This window comes from Brassica napus, chromosome A6 (assembly GCF_020379485.1).
Source record: "Brassica napus cultivar Da-Ae chromosome A6, Da-Ae, whole genome shotgun sequence".
Lineage (NCBI taxonomy): Eukaryota > Viridiplantae > Streptophyta > Magnoliopsida > Brassicales > Brassicaceae > Brassica > Brassica napus.
In genome coordinates this window covers 8362321-8379099 of record NC_063439.1, presented here as the reverse complement: position 1 = coordinate 8379099, position 16779 = coordinate 8362321, and the positions used below count along the sequence as shown (strand labels likewise).

Genomic DNA, 16779 nt, shown 5'->3' with positions numbered 1-16779 from the left:
CACACATTAGAAATTTTGTGTTTATCGTATGAGTATGAATTTTTAATAATAAATATTTATGTTAAAATATACTATATATTTATATCCATATCATTGAAATTTAGTTAAATACTAAAAAAGATATCGTAAATAAACAAGATGTATTGCTTTTATTTATGTGATTACTCTAATTTAATTATATACATAATAGTAAATGAATATAAATACATAATAATATATAAAAATATTTTTTCATATATAACATTAATTTCGCACAATTGAACGGGTGTTAAGCTATCAATACTATTAAAACAGAAGGCTATTTTTTGAAGTGCCCTCCTGTTTCAACAATATTTACAAGACATTGCCACTAGATTATTTTTAAGCTATGATTTTAATTAAATGTTTTCTTTTTTATTTTATTTTCCATAAATCTCAGATAACCACCTCCTAAGTCTGTGTGATCTTTTTCCACTACTTTAGTAAATTTACCATTGTAATTATAATTTAAATATAACTTTCCTATCCTTGCTATATAAATTAACATATATCGAATGTTTATAACCTTTGGTTAACCCGGTTTTTGTAAATTTGTGCGTGTTAACCAACTATGTATATATCTATGCTTTAGAGGAAAGTTTACAGAAAACAGAGAAATATAATAATATAGAGCTTTGACTCAAACAGGGGAATACAAGGTCAAAGAATCAAACGAGAATTGAAAATGTTGGTCACACAAAACCAACGACAACATGTTCCTCGAGCTACAATATTTTATACACGAACTTAGTGTTTTAGTTTGTTTGCTTGGTTTTGATTAGATTTTTTTACTTTGGCTATAATTCATGATATTATCAAAATTCTTTTCTCTGCAAGCTTCAACACTAACAATTGCTTATTCAGATACAGACGAAACTATAAACTAGCTATGGACTGTTTTTTTTTAAATTCATGACTTTATTTAAAATATTAAGTTGATTTTTTAACAGTTGGGTATAAAAAATAACATCTTTTGAATACATTTGTATATACAAAATTCTTATATTTCTATAAAATAATGAGATTAACAATAATATTTTTTTTTTGTAACTGATTAACAATAAGATTTTATTGTTGTAACTTAATAGATCTCGAAAACCAAAAATAGTATATTGTTGTAACTTAATATATCTCGAATAATCTATATCCCTAGAATATTTCTAATTATAAACAATTTTAATATGTTTACTATCCTATTAATTTTCTAGCGATAAGAAATATATAAATATCGAATCAAACACAACAAATATAATCATTCTAAACCTTCAAACGCTCTATACCCTGATCTACACTTATGAATTCTGTTATCAAAATCTGTAACTTGAGTGATGTTAAACCTTTCAAATATGCATGGAGAGTTCGGGTGAAAGTGGTTCATACATGGAAGTCAAACAATCTCAAAAATGGTTATTCTCTTGAGATGGTCTTAACAGATGAAAATGTAAGCTATATTCACTAACTATCGTCCATTTTAACTATATTTAATATGTGAACTTTAGCGTCTTTTTTTTTACAGACGAAAATATAAGCTATATTCACTACCTATCGTCTATTTTAACTATGTTTAATATATGAACTTCCCTATTTAGATGGATTATATTTAGTTTCTCTTTCTTGAATCTATTTAGTATTTTAATCTGCTTTTGTTAGGCTTTGCTTTTGTTCAATGTGCTTCATCTATGGCTATAAATATATTTCTTTCATATGAGTATCGGTCTTTACTCGGCTTATGAGTAAAATATCTCTGCTTGGAAGAAATTTAATGGATTTGGAGTTGGTTTTTTGACCCAGGTGAGAATCAGAGGCTGGCATTCTCCGATGGGAGCGGTCCGAGAATGTGTCTCTCTTTAGATCTATCAGATTTTCCTGTGTTTTGATCACTGGCGAGTCAAGTTCTTCAGTCCAAAAGCATTTATTATGAGCAAAAGAGATGTTGCTCTGGGAGTACAAGGCTACGGAAGATCGCGGCTTACGGAAGAAACGAAGACATCACCAGTGGTTCGATTTCAGGGAGGACTTCCGCCGGTAGACCAAAACAGATTTGGTTAGTGGTTCTCATTTGTTTTAAAAGCATTTCTGGCCTCTAAACTTAACAACTTTGTACTCTCTTCTTTTAATCTTACATAGCAACTTTGTACTCTTTTTTTTGTTAACTAGCAACTTTGTACTCATTTCCTGGATTTTGAGCTTTATAAATGGTATGTTGAAAAAAAATGAAAAAATGTAAATATGGTTTACCTACAAGCGATCGAGCTATACTTTTCTCTTCAAATTTTTTTCACATTTACCCATGATTAACATTATTTATATTTTAGTTTCTCATAAACTTTCTTCCCTATTAACTTTATAGGAAACAATGTTTCTTTCCACGGACTACAATGATAGATAAACATACTTTTCAAAATTTTATAGATGAGGCAACATTGATTTCCAACTTATTTGAATCTGTTGCTAGATGAAATGAGTAACATGATAAATACGAACCATGAGAAATATGGTTTAAGCTTTGATCAGCCAACAAAATTAAATATATCCCATATTTATATCTGGTGTAAATATGGAGACATGTTTTAAACTCCACGAATTTTGTTAGTATCTTAGAAAATATTACCATCCACAAAATATAGGAACTTCCATAATCTCCTACAATTATAATCCTATTAGTATTTTGTGCAGTTCCAGAAATCTATGCGTAAGCTATATGTATAAATAGTATCATACCTAACATTTTTTTATGATATCAATGTTCCAAGAAAAAACCAGTCATGTATTCTAAGAAATCACTGTTTTAAAAATGACAACAGTAATAAATACTTATTCTGTTTCAAAATGTTACATGTTTTTAGATTTTCATAATAAAGCATATTAAATCTTAGTATTAAATGCATATTTTTGTGATTAACTATTTTACACAATTTTTAACCAATCAAAATTCAATAAATAAGTTTACAATTTACCATTATTATTTAGTAACAAATGCACTGGAAAGATAAATAATATATTTTTGAAACAAACTCTAAACCATCGATTATTTTAGAACTCAGGGAGTATAAATCAATTATTTGAAATGCACAAAAAAAAAAGATTATACCAACAAATTTATGCTTCAGCGTATAAACTGAAAACCAAAAACGAACTGAAACAGAACCAAAAAAAGTGAAACCAAACAAAAAATAACAAAACCAAAAATTAATCAGTGTTCACACATATCTAAATGGTTTATACCCAAATATAATAAATACATTTTATATACCTAAAAATATTGATTATATTTAGATTTAAAATTATAAAATATTTTAAACACTAAGATATAAAATATATTGTATTATTCAATAGACTTTTAGTTGAAAGTTTCCGAAAAATTCTTATTTTAATTATATTCGATTATGTTTTATTTCAGATATATATATATATATATATACATATTATATGATAATCTATACTATATATTGAGAAAGTATTTATTATTTACTCATCCCATTATTTATTATTTAATCATCCCATTTGTAACCGTGATTTATAGAAATGTGAATGGTTCCCATTTTTCTAAATCCAAAGAGCTAAAACCAAACTGAAAATCAAACGGGTATCCAAATATTAAACATAATATAATATTAATTTATATCTGTATAGAATATAATTTACCAAAAAAAATATCCACCCCCCCCCCTCCTCCCAAATTACATGAATTACCTGGTTTTCAGTTTAACTCAGGGTTTTTTTTTGCGTTTTTTGTATTTTTTGCTTTAAATCCAAATTAAAGCCTAACTATTTTAATTCGGCTTACTTCGGTTTTAATAAAAAATAAAAACCCGACTCGAACTACAGATCGCCCGAATTGATCTAATTCAAAAAATGTATGGTTCTCCTAAACGGGTCCTAACACCCCAACCCCAATAACTTAAAAACTGAATAACCCTAACTGAGACGAACTTTAAACCTGAATGCCTATCACTATGAAAAGTTAAAATAAATTACTCTCGGTTAAGTATGTCAAAACTCAAATAAAATAAAATTCAGACCATAACTTAGTAACTGTTAAATAAAAAAATTTAATCAAAATATTATCCCGCGCTTTAAAAGCGCGGGTCAAAATCTAGTTACTTTGTTAAACTTGTAGGCCAAATCTTATTGGTAAATTTTTTTCTCTCTCTCACCCTCCTCACCACAACGACCCATTCCCTCTTCGAAACCCCACCCAGATTTTTTTTTCTCAACCCTATTGCTAAACTGTACATTCATGCGGTGTGTCTGGGTCTTGTGGAAGTTCTTGGAAGAGTTTTTTTACAGGTAAAGATGATTTCTTTGACCTAATTAGATCTTGCGTTTCTGTGGTTTTTGAAATTTATCTCAAAGTATCGATGATCTAATTTGAATTTACTGACTTTTTTGGTGATAACGAATCAATTGACGCCATGGTTTCTACAATTTAGATGGTAGCTTATGGGCTTTGTTTAGGGTTCTAGAGGATGTCTTGGAGAACGGTTAGGTTCTGGAATCTTTGATTTAAACCTATTGATATGGTTGACCAATCATGGGAAAGGGTTGAAGGGTTTGTAGATTGTTCCTCTTAGGTGCTTGGGATTGTAAATGACCATCATGTAAGCTTTTCTGTAAACCAAACCAATCACAAAGGGTAAAAGCAAAAAGCTTGGAAAAGGGTTTTAAAAGATCATCTCTTTTTGAGATATGAGAGAAGATACTTTCTCTTTGCTGTTTTTGAATTGTACATAGGTTGGTCTTTAAGCTCGTAATGGTAGCTTAATGGGTAGCTGATAAACCTGAAATGCTGATTGTTAGAGTGCTATTCACAAGACTCATCAAATGTTTTGATTTTGGTCTGGTTTCTGAGTGTTTATTGCCTTAGCTCCTTTTCAAACTAGCCAAGTCACAAAATTATTCAGGCTGGGATTGTAGGAAATTGATGAGGCACCTGAACATATTTCTTTAGGGTAGCACTAATCAATCGCTCATTACTTTGCTTTAACCCACATTTCTTTGCACAGCTATTTGTTTAGCAGGCTATTTTTGCGTTTAGGATTTTTCTGCCGTATTCTTCAAATATCAGACGTTTCCTGTGTAGCTGCCAATTAAAATAATAACACTTTAAGACAGACTTGTGGATAAACACTTATTCATGTTAGCAATTTACGCTCACGCTGTGGGTGGTGTCCTCTGTACAGAGCGACTTAATCTTTGTCTACTTTCTTCTTTTGGTTCGACTTGTTGTTGGGGACCACCCTCTTATGTTTCGGTTTCTTGTGTGAAACTGCTTGTCTTGATTTCTGTTTATGTTAACTTTAGCCTATTAGTTTTATTTACTAAACAATCCCCATTGGATTAATATCGTGTAGATAAAATATTAATAGATAATTTTTTGTTTCAACAAATTTTTTTTTTTTTTTATAAATAACAGGTGTGGTTCACAACTAACCACAACATATTAGAGCATGATTAACCTGGTTTTTTATTTACGGTTTTTAACTTATGATTTGACATTTTTTTTGTTTTTACATTTTTCGGCTAAGCGACATCTCTTATATTTCTTATTTAAGAGATGGTTCATATTTTTTCTTAGTTAAAAGCTACAGACCGTCTTTTAACTGAAGCTAATAATCCTGATTAAAAGATCGGGATTAATCATAGCTTTAGCTTCTTCCAATTTTAGCTGCGGTTTAACGACGTTTCCATCCTGCACTTCACTTTCTTTTTAAATTAATTACTTTTTTAAGTTAAAGTAAAAGCCAAAAAATGTTAGTGAATGGTAACATATTATTCTTTCCTCACTGCGTTATGTTTGCCGCCTTATCGTTCAAGGCCTCAGTGTTACAAAGTTGATCGTTACCAAATTTGTTTGAGAGCCATGAAGTTTCTCTCTCTCTCTCCATACAATCTTTATACATGTATCCAGATCTTTTGCTGTGATTTTACTTTCCATGCAGACCTTGGGTCAGAAATAATCTTTTGATGTGATTTTACTTTCCATGCAGACCTTGTGTCAGAAATACTAAGCCACTCATTTGCCAATTCTTCCATAGCCACCTTCACGTACCTTGGGGGGGATTATTACTAGGTTAATCATTGCTAAGCCACCCTATAATCTCTTAGAAACCCGTTTCGCTTTTTAACCTACGTGTAGGTGTAATCTAGAAAGTTTTTTTTTTTTTTTGTGCGGTAAAGACTGTTTTGTCATTTCGTCACTCCTTGTCAATTTTTAAGGCCAACACAATCTATGTTCCTTAAACCAAATAGTCTTGTGCCAATATTTGTTGTTGATAATATTTATATTCTTTTCTGACATTTGTATCCATATTTTTTAGTAAACTGATCCAAAGAGATTAGTTTATGGAGCTAACCAAACGAGAATTATAGTGTTTACTTTAGAAAAAGTAATAGGTTGAATGATAGATGACGTGCGTACTTTTTCACATGGAAATCTGCACATATATTAAAATTGTAAGATTTGAATCATAGAGAAAATATAGTGTACATGACTGAAGTTGGTCCATTCCGAAACTAAAGATGGCTAAAATTCTTCTTTGTCAAAATGCATAGATGTGAATCTTATATGAATAGAGTTCTCCATTGCTTATAGCAGTGTAATAAACTCTGTGTGTAAAGGAGAAAAAATATTATATAAGTGAAAACAAAAATTATGATTTTTTTCTTGTGCCTATAGGCTCTTCGCAATTCGAAGAAAAAAGAACATATTGTGTGAAAATCTTTGGTTCGGTCAAATTTTATCCAGTTGTTTATAAAACTGTTGTTATCTGATTCATGTAATTTTTCAGTGTTGAATTAAAAGCCCAAAAAACTCATCTATACTGACTTTTTGATATTTTCTTATGTGATTTGAATTTAAAAAGAGATTAAACTTTCGATAAGTTATGTAAACTCAGAACAAGTATTTAGCTTTAGAAAGCATTTACATGTTTCAAACTTATAATATATACATATATAATGTTTAAAATTATGCATATAAAACCTGTGTAAACTGTACATGAATATGTTTCTCTTCTTTAATGTGTTAATCGTACTATATATAGCATTATTTTAAATTTTCAAAAAGTTTATGTCACATACAAAAAACCATCATTAAAAAAATATAATTCTCCATCTACAACAAGAAAAAGAAAAAATTATAAACATATAAGTTTAAATTAAGAAAAACTAATATTGGAAAAACAAGAAGTTAATGTAAAAGAAAAAAACCGACAAATAATAAATAAAATAAATTTATAAAACATAATCCGCGCAAAGTGCGGAAAAAATCTCTAGTTAATCATAACAATAGCTGTCATAACATAGTAAAATGGAACCCATTGAGCATTGACCGCGAAATAGGGGCATGGATGGCCTTATAAGATAGCATCCTATGAGAGACCAGACCACCATTACTTCTTCTTTGTAATCATAACATACTTTTTATTTGTGCCAAATTATGTTAATACTTCCTAATCAATATGTAATGTTTAGTCATAAAATAAAAATCATATTTAACTTACAATCTTAGGTTAATAATGATTTTCTCTAAATTACTTTGTTTTATATTGAGTTAGTCTCAAACTATTAGTAATAATAATATATGCGTTTATTGTTAAATAACTTTACAACTCAAAGGCCAATAAAGTATTATTTTGCCGTTTGTGTATTGGCTTAAATTATTTTCAGTTAACAAATTGTTTTTATAAATATAACTAATTTTGGAATTTCATTTGGAAAAATCACATACGAAAAATAAACACATGCCATATAACAGAAGTTTTATTTCAAAACTTAATTTGAATGTCACGTAGGATTTATGAACTAGAGATCAAGACTTATTTAAAAGATGCCAATAATACCGAGTTTATTTTATTTTCGGGAGAGAGTAGAGTTTGCTCAACTAAAGGCTCTCTATAATAACTGTGAATGTCCCTTCTTTCGATGTCAGCTTAAAAAACAAGAAAAAGCAGAGAGAGAGAGAAAGTTAGAGAAGAAGAACCAATATACAGTGTACGAGTCTCTGTACTTTCACAAGCTTCCAAGCTCCATCACTGCACTCTTTTTTTTTTACCATCACTGCACTCTTCCAAATCTTTCAGAATATTATTTTCTTTTCCATCACTTCTTACCCGATCATTATCACCAAGGACTCTCTTGTGACTGAGAGGTCTCTCTCTCAAGATTTGAGTAGAGTCTACTACCCTTTCGATGGATTACGAGCGAATCGGAAAGACCCAGGTGAGCTTTAAATGCTTCAGTTTCACGCTTTACTCGATTCTTGAAATAGGGTTTTGCATGAGATTAGGGAAAACAGAAAGCAAGATTTGGTGTTTTCTTCTACTTGCCAGCTACTCTTTTTGATTTCGTTTCCATTATGTCGTTTTCGTGTTGATTTGGGACTTGGAAAAAAAACGTCCTTTTCAAAATCGCACTTCATTCATCTTTGTTTACTTTAGCAGTTCTATATTAAACTCTTTCTTTCTTCTATGAGTTTTGTGTTTAGGTTACTAGCGGCGGCTTTTCTCCGGGGAAGTTAAGGACTATGCTTCTCGGTGTTGATACAAAGAAGAAACAAGAACCTGGGTCAAATCAAATTCTTGACCTTGGTAACACTTTTTTTCCCCCTTTTTTGTGTTAATCTAGGGTTTATGGTGGAGCCCCTTAATCATTTTCTTAATACCCTTTTTAAAATGTCTTTGTCCCCATTTGCTTAATGGAAAATCTTTAAATATTTATTTCTTTCAAGAACTTGAAAATGGTATCTTCTTGTTTATTTAGTTACTTGCTTTTCTATAGATTTCGGTTCAATTCATTCTATTTTTTTTTTAAAAATAGCATTAAGATATAAATTAGAGCTAGTTTAGACAATCATAAAAAAATAATTGAAATTCTATAGTTTTTCTTAAATTTTTATCACAAAAAAAAACCTTTAGAAAAGAAAAATGACGAAAATAAATTTTATTAAAGAGTAAAAATTCATTTTAACCTTAGAATTAACTAATATAAACTTAGGATTTAGAGTTAAAAGATAGAGTTTTGGAAACAGAATTTCAAATTTAAAATATATTAAAAAATATTAAAAATTTTAAAATAAAATGAAGCTATTTTTTTCGAAGTATGATAAAAACTTAAAAATAACTATTTAATATAATTATTCTTATTTTTTTACTTTTCCAAAACATGTGTTTTTCATATAACTTTATGATTGGTGAACAATTTACCGTTTTTATATTAACTTCGGAAACCGCACATAATAAATCACTAGCAAAACAAAAACAAAAAAGTAATTTCATCACCTTTTCGAGAAACATAGAACAAAAAGAGAAATATTATATTCTTGGTAACCGAAAACGCCGCAATTAATCATTCCCCTTTTAATAATACTAGAAATTTTACCCGGGATTTATACCAATAACATTGTATGTAATATCTATATTACAATATATTGCATCTAGATTATAAAAAATATAAATAGTAAATTGAATAGAAATGAATAAAACTCACATTTTTTTACTATCTAAAATATGTATGAGATGGTGAACAAATGAGAAATGAATGAAGAATTTGTTAATCCGTAGTTATGATCCGAAATAATTTTTGTTAAATATGTTTAGATTATTATGAGAAAATGTTATTAATCTCAACATCACATATTTCTTTGCTATATGTATTATTTATATCATGTTAATTTTTGTATTTATATGGTATTTAATCTTGTATAATATATTATTTTACGATTATAAATCAATTTTTACAATTATAATAAGTAATATAATTAAAATATTAATTGCTTTAAATAAAAATTTTTTTATAAAGTTGTATGTGTTAAATAAACTGAAATTTTAGGAAAATATTATTATTTACTATTTTATTTGTTTAGTTATAAGCAGAAAAATATCTTAGAATATAGCTATAGTTAAATTATTATTGTGGATTAAAATTTAGTGTAAAAAGATTGTAAAAATATGTAGATATATTAATTTTATTTAATTCGTTGATCTTTAGTTACTGGATTTGTGAAATTATGAAACCAAAAATTGATTTTGATTACTAATACCCTAAAAGAGAGTAATTTAATTTGCTGTTCATTTTTTTTTCTCAGAAAAGTCTATACAATCCATTACACTATAATAACCAAACCAGACAGATACTTTATATGGAAGTAACATGTCTAACCAAAATAACAAATATTATAACTAAGTAAAATATTAATCAATTACTGTATGTGCTTATTTTAGATTATGTACATGCAAAGAGAAAATTACCTAGTATAGTAAATGAAACTAATATTATTTATAAGTTAAGATATGCATGTCACAATGTGTTAAACAAAACAATGACTTATTTTGATATTTATAATAAATATAAAGTTTCAGTTGTTTTTGTAATCATCTTCACTATGTGTTCCTGGACTTTAAAGCAAGGAAACGATATTTTTTTTATAACACATTTGGCATTATTGTATCTCTGAGTTGCAACAAACCACCTAAACTAATTCCCACGTAACATGTATAGCCAAACGAAAATAACCTTATATGTTACTCTACTAAACTTTCATGGTTATCTGTGGTGGCTTGTTATTTTTGTTTTCTTGTAGTAGTCTTCTCTTTCTTTGTTTAAACAAAATTTTCTCTTATTGAAACTCTTACACATTCCTAACTTTTGCGCTTTATATCACCTCTAAGTACAGAAACATCTAAAATATATAGGTTCTTCGCTGTATTCTATGTGTAATCATTTTTCCAAGATAAATATTTTCTTAATTGTACTCGAATTGAAAAAGAAAAGAAGGTTAAATGGACTTAGTTTCACTGATACAAAAGCAGATTCAGTTTGGTTCACGGTTTGTCCTGAAACCAAATTTTGATGCGGTAAACATGCCATTGCATTGCTTTGATTAAGGCATTGAGGAAGAGCTCCTGGTATCTTGTAACTTTAGTTGCTTTTCACACATCATCTGTAGGTACCATTGTATCTGGGGCATATATATTAAACAACATCAGATATAATAGGACTAATACTCTTTTTGGTTAGCAAGTAGACAAATGGTAGGTTTAGCAGCTATGCAGGTGAACTCATTACCTCGATCAGCTCATGGAAATGTTTCTGAGCTACCATATGTAATATTGCATCATATATGATCTCAACGCTCCTGGTAAAGAAACAAAGAAGAGGAAACTGTTCTCTTTGTAACCTGTGTGCCTTCCTGCCACGTATATATAGGGAACCAAATAAACTGAGAATATACTGGAGTTTCAGAGCAAGAAAAAATACAGGATTCAGAAGAGTAGGCATTACCTTCTCGCATTTCCCTGTTGTCGCATTGCACGCCTTACACCCACACGTAATTCCCCATTCTCACCCCTGCAGAAGAACCAGATATTACAGATCAACTAAACATATAGATACAAATCAAGAATACCATGAACCAAAAACCAACAAAACTTAGAGAGATAAATGCATCGCCTGCAACCAGCCTCTTGGAACTAACAAACACGCTCCGCCCACTCTGAAGCAAATGCCTTCGTTGTTGACCTGGTATGGGTTTAGTGACGCAAGAGATTAAGGGAACGAAAATTAAATAAGATAAAGAATAATGCAACTCATACAAATTCCCATTACCTCGGAAAATATGTCTAAAACGCCACTCATTTGCATGCAATTTTTTTGCTACTAACTCCTGAGTAGGAGGCTGAAGTGACATATCCTGAAAGAAGAAACAAAGGGAAACATTGAATTAAAGCATATTTTGGAACAAAATTCAGGAATATTGGTTTTCAATATATAACTAAAGCACCAACCAGAGGCGGGAGACATTCATCAGCATGTCGGCTAAGCACAGAAAATCCACCATGCGTACTTGTGTCCGAAGCAGTCAAGGTTTTGCAGAAAGAATGCACTTGGAACCTGGGGGGCGGAGGAAGAGGTGCCTCTTTCTCAATTGCATTCTCGTCTTGCTGGAAGATAAAAAAATTAATATATCAGATTTTCGAAGAATATGATCATCCTATACTCCGCTCCAACTAAATGAACATAAGAAAATATAACTTACAATAGGTTCCAGAAAAAGAGTAATCTGCGCATAAGCACCACTAATGCAAAATCATAGACAAATCTTAAAGTTAGCTTATAATTCAAACACTCAAAAAACAAAAAACAAAAACGTATTACCAAACGAAAGTGAAGCCTACCTTTAAATCAACATTAATGACTCGACAAAGGATCTTCGAAGGAAGATCATAGAGAGGCATCTACTGTTCCGCCATCTTGGTTTTTCGATGCTTCCACCTACTCATCAAGAAAACGACAAAAAAAATTAAAACCAAACGTAAAAAAAAATCACAAGCAAATCGGAGTCTAGGAAAGAAATCTCACCTGCTCAATATGTTCCTAAGGGAAGTAGAAGACACGGTCATCTTGTCGAGGGACCGTCACGAGAGGACCAGCACAAGCATGCCAGAGCTCTTTGTAGAGAGCAGCTTCAGGGTCGACTACGCAAACAAAAAACTTAGATCAGCTCAGTTTGTAACCAAAACCAAACAAATGAAAGTCAGAAACGTAGGCTTACCAACACGCTCAGCCCCCACAGAGCGGGTAGACTGAGTTATCTCCGCCTCGCCGCCGGCGAAAGCGGCGGAGAAGTTCTCTATTCCTCCACGATGATTTCCTTTCGTAGAAACCTCTGAACTCGCCATATTTTCTATAACCTCAAAGCTCAGATCTGTTTCATCTAGTGACGGAGAAGCCTCTCCGCGGACAAAATCAACACTTAAAAATATCGTGTAAGTCGGATCGTATATATAACGAAGGAGGAATATCTGAAGAGTGAATGAATCGTCATCTAGAGGTTAGAGTCTAAAGAAGTCAATTAGGGATGCAGATCGTGGAAGAAAGGGGAAAAGCATATCAATAAAAACATGAAGGCTATATGCTTAATTTGGGCCGTTTAAATATTTTGTTAGCCCAAATGAATGATCCGCCAAAAAATTTTGCTGAGTAAATCCAGTTGACATGTCAAAACTGGAACTTGTAATTGTTGAATTTTTTAGATGACGTGGACAGGTTCTCTGCTCTTTATATATTGCTTTTAGTATAGTATAGATTTGTTTCTCCCAACACTTTTTTTATCTTCTCCCTATATATTGCTTCTTTCTTAGACTGTCTTCTGTACTTTATTGATTTTGTTGTCTTTAGGGTTTTCTCATTTTTTGATGGCAGCGATGAACTCTTCGTCGGAGAAGAAGGAAGAGGGCATGGACGAGAAGGGAGGAGAGGTGAGTGGTTGTTCTGTGGCGCTACCTCTTGGGATGTCACTGGACGTCTCGACGGTAACTTGCTCTCTCCCACTCGCTTAAGGCCACTGGTAGGAGTAAACATTCGTTTCGTCGCCTCTGGTTGCGGTAATCTTTCCTTTCTCGTCCTGTTGAGTTATTATTTTCCTATCTGTGAATTTGAGTAAAAAATAGTTGACACCTTTTTACTGTACTTTCCTGTCTTTGTCTTTTGTAGCTTCGTGTCATTGTGTAGCATTGGACGTTGAAGGTCGTTGCTACACCTGGGGACGCAACGAGGTTTTCTTTTCTCTTCATTGGTGTACACTATAACTTATCTACAGAGCTCTGCCTCTATAGTAAAAAAATAAACTTTCTCTTAGGGCATACCCTACTCTATTTTTCACTCTAAAATAGAGTTTAGATTAAAAATGCTCCAATAATACTTTATTTATCACTTTATAATAGATTAAAAAATAAGTTTACTCTAAATATAGAGTAACTTATTTTTTTTTCTTCATCACTCTATTTTTTACTTTAAAATAGAATACTATTAAAACAAATTCAAACTCTATTTTATATTAGAATTACTCTATTTTAAAGTAAAAAATAGAATTAACCATTGGAGATGGTCATAGAACATCAATTTTCTTAAAAATTGATGGGGCAACTTTCAATAGTTTCTTATATGACATAAGGGCATCTTTCATTTATTTATTATTATGATTAAAGCATATATTATTAAGGGAAATACCTTATGATAGCACTAAAAAAATTCATATCACAAATATAAATTTTAAGGATCAAAATGACCAAAATATTTCATTAAAGAGGAAAACATACACTTATACCCCTAAAATTAACTAATTTAAATTTTAGGGTTTAAAGTTAAGGGGTGGAGATTTGTGATTCAGATTTAAAATTTTATAAAATAAAAAATAAATATTAAAAATTTTAAAATAAAAATTTTTAAAATAGTTTCAAAAAGTATTTTCGAATTACAAAAAGAAAATTTGAAAACAAAACTATAAAAAATTCGAATTTGAAAACATATAATCTAAAACTATATAAAACTTGTGTATTAGGGTCTTTTTAAACTATAATCTAAAACATATAATCTAAGGATGAAAACATAAAATAAAAAAAATTATTTTTTATATATCTAGGGTATTATGATTTTTTTACCTATTAAATAAAACATTTATGTCATTTTTTTCTTTGTGGTCTATTTTTGTGATCAAACCTTGAAAATGGTCTATTTAGGAGAATTACCTTATTACTAATTATATATCTAATCTAATAATTTATGTCTTATTTTTATCTACTATTAACAATTTATAGTATATAGAACCACTTAAAAAATTAGTTAATATGATACATTTAGTTATTTACACTAATAATAAACAAACTATAAATTTGATTTTTTTTATAACAAAATCTGTTGAGAAAGAATTCAACAAAATTTTACTAAATTTTTTTAACATTTTTATGAAATAACACATCAATTAATTTGGTAATCAATAATATAATATTATTATAAATCAGTGTTGGTTAAAATTATATTTTAAAACAAGAAAATGAAAATTATATACTATTTTTTATAAATTTTATAATTATATTCTGTATTATATAAAACTGAAATGGTTTATGAATTAAATATGACAAAATTATATTAAATAGTTAAATTAACCAATTTTATTTTTAAAAAAATTGTTTCATTTAAATAAATTATCAGTCATCATTAAAATAGTATTAGAAAACTTGAAATTTTAATAATTTATTTAAAATATTATTGACAAATCAAGTTTTAATTATAAAAAATAAAATGACCAAAATAGCTCATTTTTATTTTGAAAATTTTAATTTAATTTTTATTTTTTTTAATTTGAACTCATTCCCTAAACCTAACCCTTTTAATCTAAACCCTAAATATTAGATTAGTTAACCCTAAGGGTATAAATGCATATTTACCCTTCAATAAAACATCTTTTGGTTATTTTTCTACTTGAGAGTCTATTTTTGTGAAATTAAACTCTAAAGGTATATCTAAGAAAAATTTCTCTAGATTTATTTTTTACTTTCATTATAAAAAATATGTTGAAAATAATTTAGAAAATATTACAAAAAATTCAAATATTTTTTATAAACTAATGTATTATTGTAGTAACTAAAACAAAGTCAAAATTCATGTAATCTTCCATACTCAAAATATTTGTGTAATTTTTCAAAGTTTTATTGACAAAATAGTTGTGTAATTTTTCAAAGTTTTATTTACAAAAGATAAAATCATAGATAATAAATAATAACTTTTAAAATACCCCACAAAAAAACTATATATGTTGTAAAAGTTAAAGTAATACAATATGTTGAAATCTTTATTAAAAAAAAAAAAGAAAACTTAATATCATAACATCCAAAAATTCATATATCAGTAAATTTATTAAAGTAACATGATAATTAGGCTACATTATTTAAAATTTACTAAAATAATTAGGCTACATTATTTAAACAAAACAATGTTTTTACTTATAAATCCCGTAAAATATTAAAATTATATATATTAAAGCATATTTTTAAAAACATGTAAATATAAATAAATTTTAAAAATGTATTATATTAAAAATGTATAAGCTAAATAAAAACATATTTTGAAGGAGGTTCTCTATTTGATTATTTCAGATTGTTATTTTGTTGTGTCTAACTCAAAAATATATGAGAAATTTTCGTGTTTACCACATTGTTGATACTATTATTATTTTTACCATAACTAAAGAGACATTTTTAAAAATACATTTTTCACTAAGATGCAAAGACTCTTATATCATTGTTTTATATATATATATAACAAATAATTATTTAATAAAAATAAAATTCAAATTATACTTTTTTAAATTCAAATTTTTACAATTTTTTTTTTTAAAATTGAAATTCGAAAATTATTTTGAATCTATTTTTTTTTTAAAATAAATAATTTATTTATATATTTATTAGAATCATAAACTCCACATTCCAAAAACCCTACCTCACCCTCAACTCTAAACCCTAAGTCTCATTAGTTAACCATATGATTATAATTATTTTTAAATAAGGATAAAAGTGGTATTATAAATGTTGTATTTTTGTTAATTTCCCAAAATATATTTCTAAGTAATAAAAAATAATAACAAAAATGTATTAAACAAATCACTATATATTAATAATGCCGATTAAAAATTATAAACAATAATATTATAGAATTACACAATATATAAGTATAACACTAAAATGGAAGTTATAAATTCAAATCATTTGTAATAACATCAAATATATTTATAAAATAAAAAAATATCCACACGGACGTGCGGATCAAAATCTAGTATTATTTAAACCTACACAATATTATATGGTTCATGTTATAAATTTTATATTAACATTGATAAGTTTGATACGGGTTAGATGAAGAGAATCAGAAAGTTTTGACTGTTATGGTTATAGTGGTCTTATGGCTACCTAATGACATTTTAGT

The 16779-nt window shown here is 28.6% G+C and overlaps 2 long non-coding RNA genes across 3 annotated transcripts; one reads left to right on the top strand and one right to left on the bottom strand.

The window, feature by feature from the left end:
• Positions 1-274: 274 nt before the first annotated feature.
• On the top strand, positions 275-10519 carry LOC111198856. The gene is made up of 3 exons (XR_002652967.2): positions 275-4308; positions 7952-8241; positions 8507-10519. It is a non-coding gene; the product is annotated as an uncharacterized LOC111198856 (long non-coding RNA).
• Positions 10520-10728: 209 nt separating this feature from the next.
• LOC106346983 lies at positions 10729-12923 on the bottom strand. Of its 2 annotated transcripts, XR_001270601.3 has the most exons (9): positions 12572-12922; positions 12379-12494; positions 12195-12291; positions 12056-12095; positions 11805-11960; positions 11626-11710; positions 11302-11538; positions 11086-11209; positions 10729-10978 (listed from the first exon to the last, which is right to left on the bottom strand). It is a non-coding gene; the product is annotated as an uncharacterized LOC106346983 (long non-coding RNA). The 2 variants fall into 2 exon arrangements; XR_007340323.1 differs by having other exon boundaries at positions 11086-11538; positions 12572-12923.
• Positions 12924-16779: the final 3856 nt, after the last annotated feature.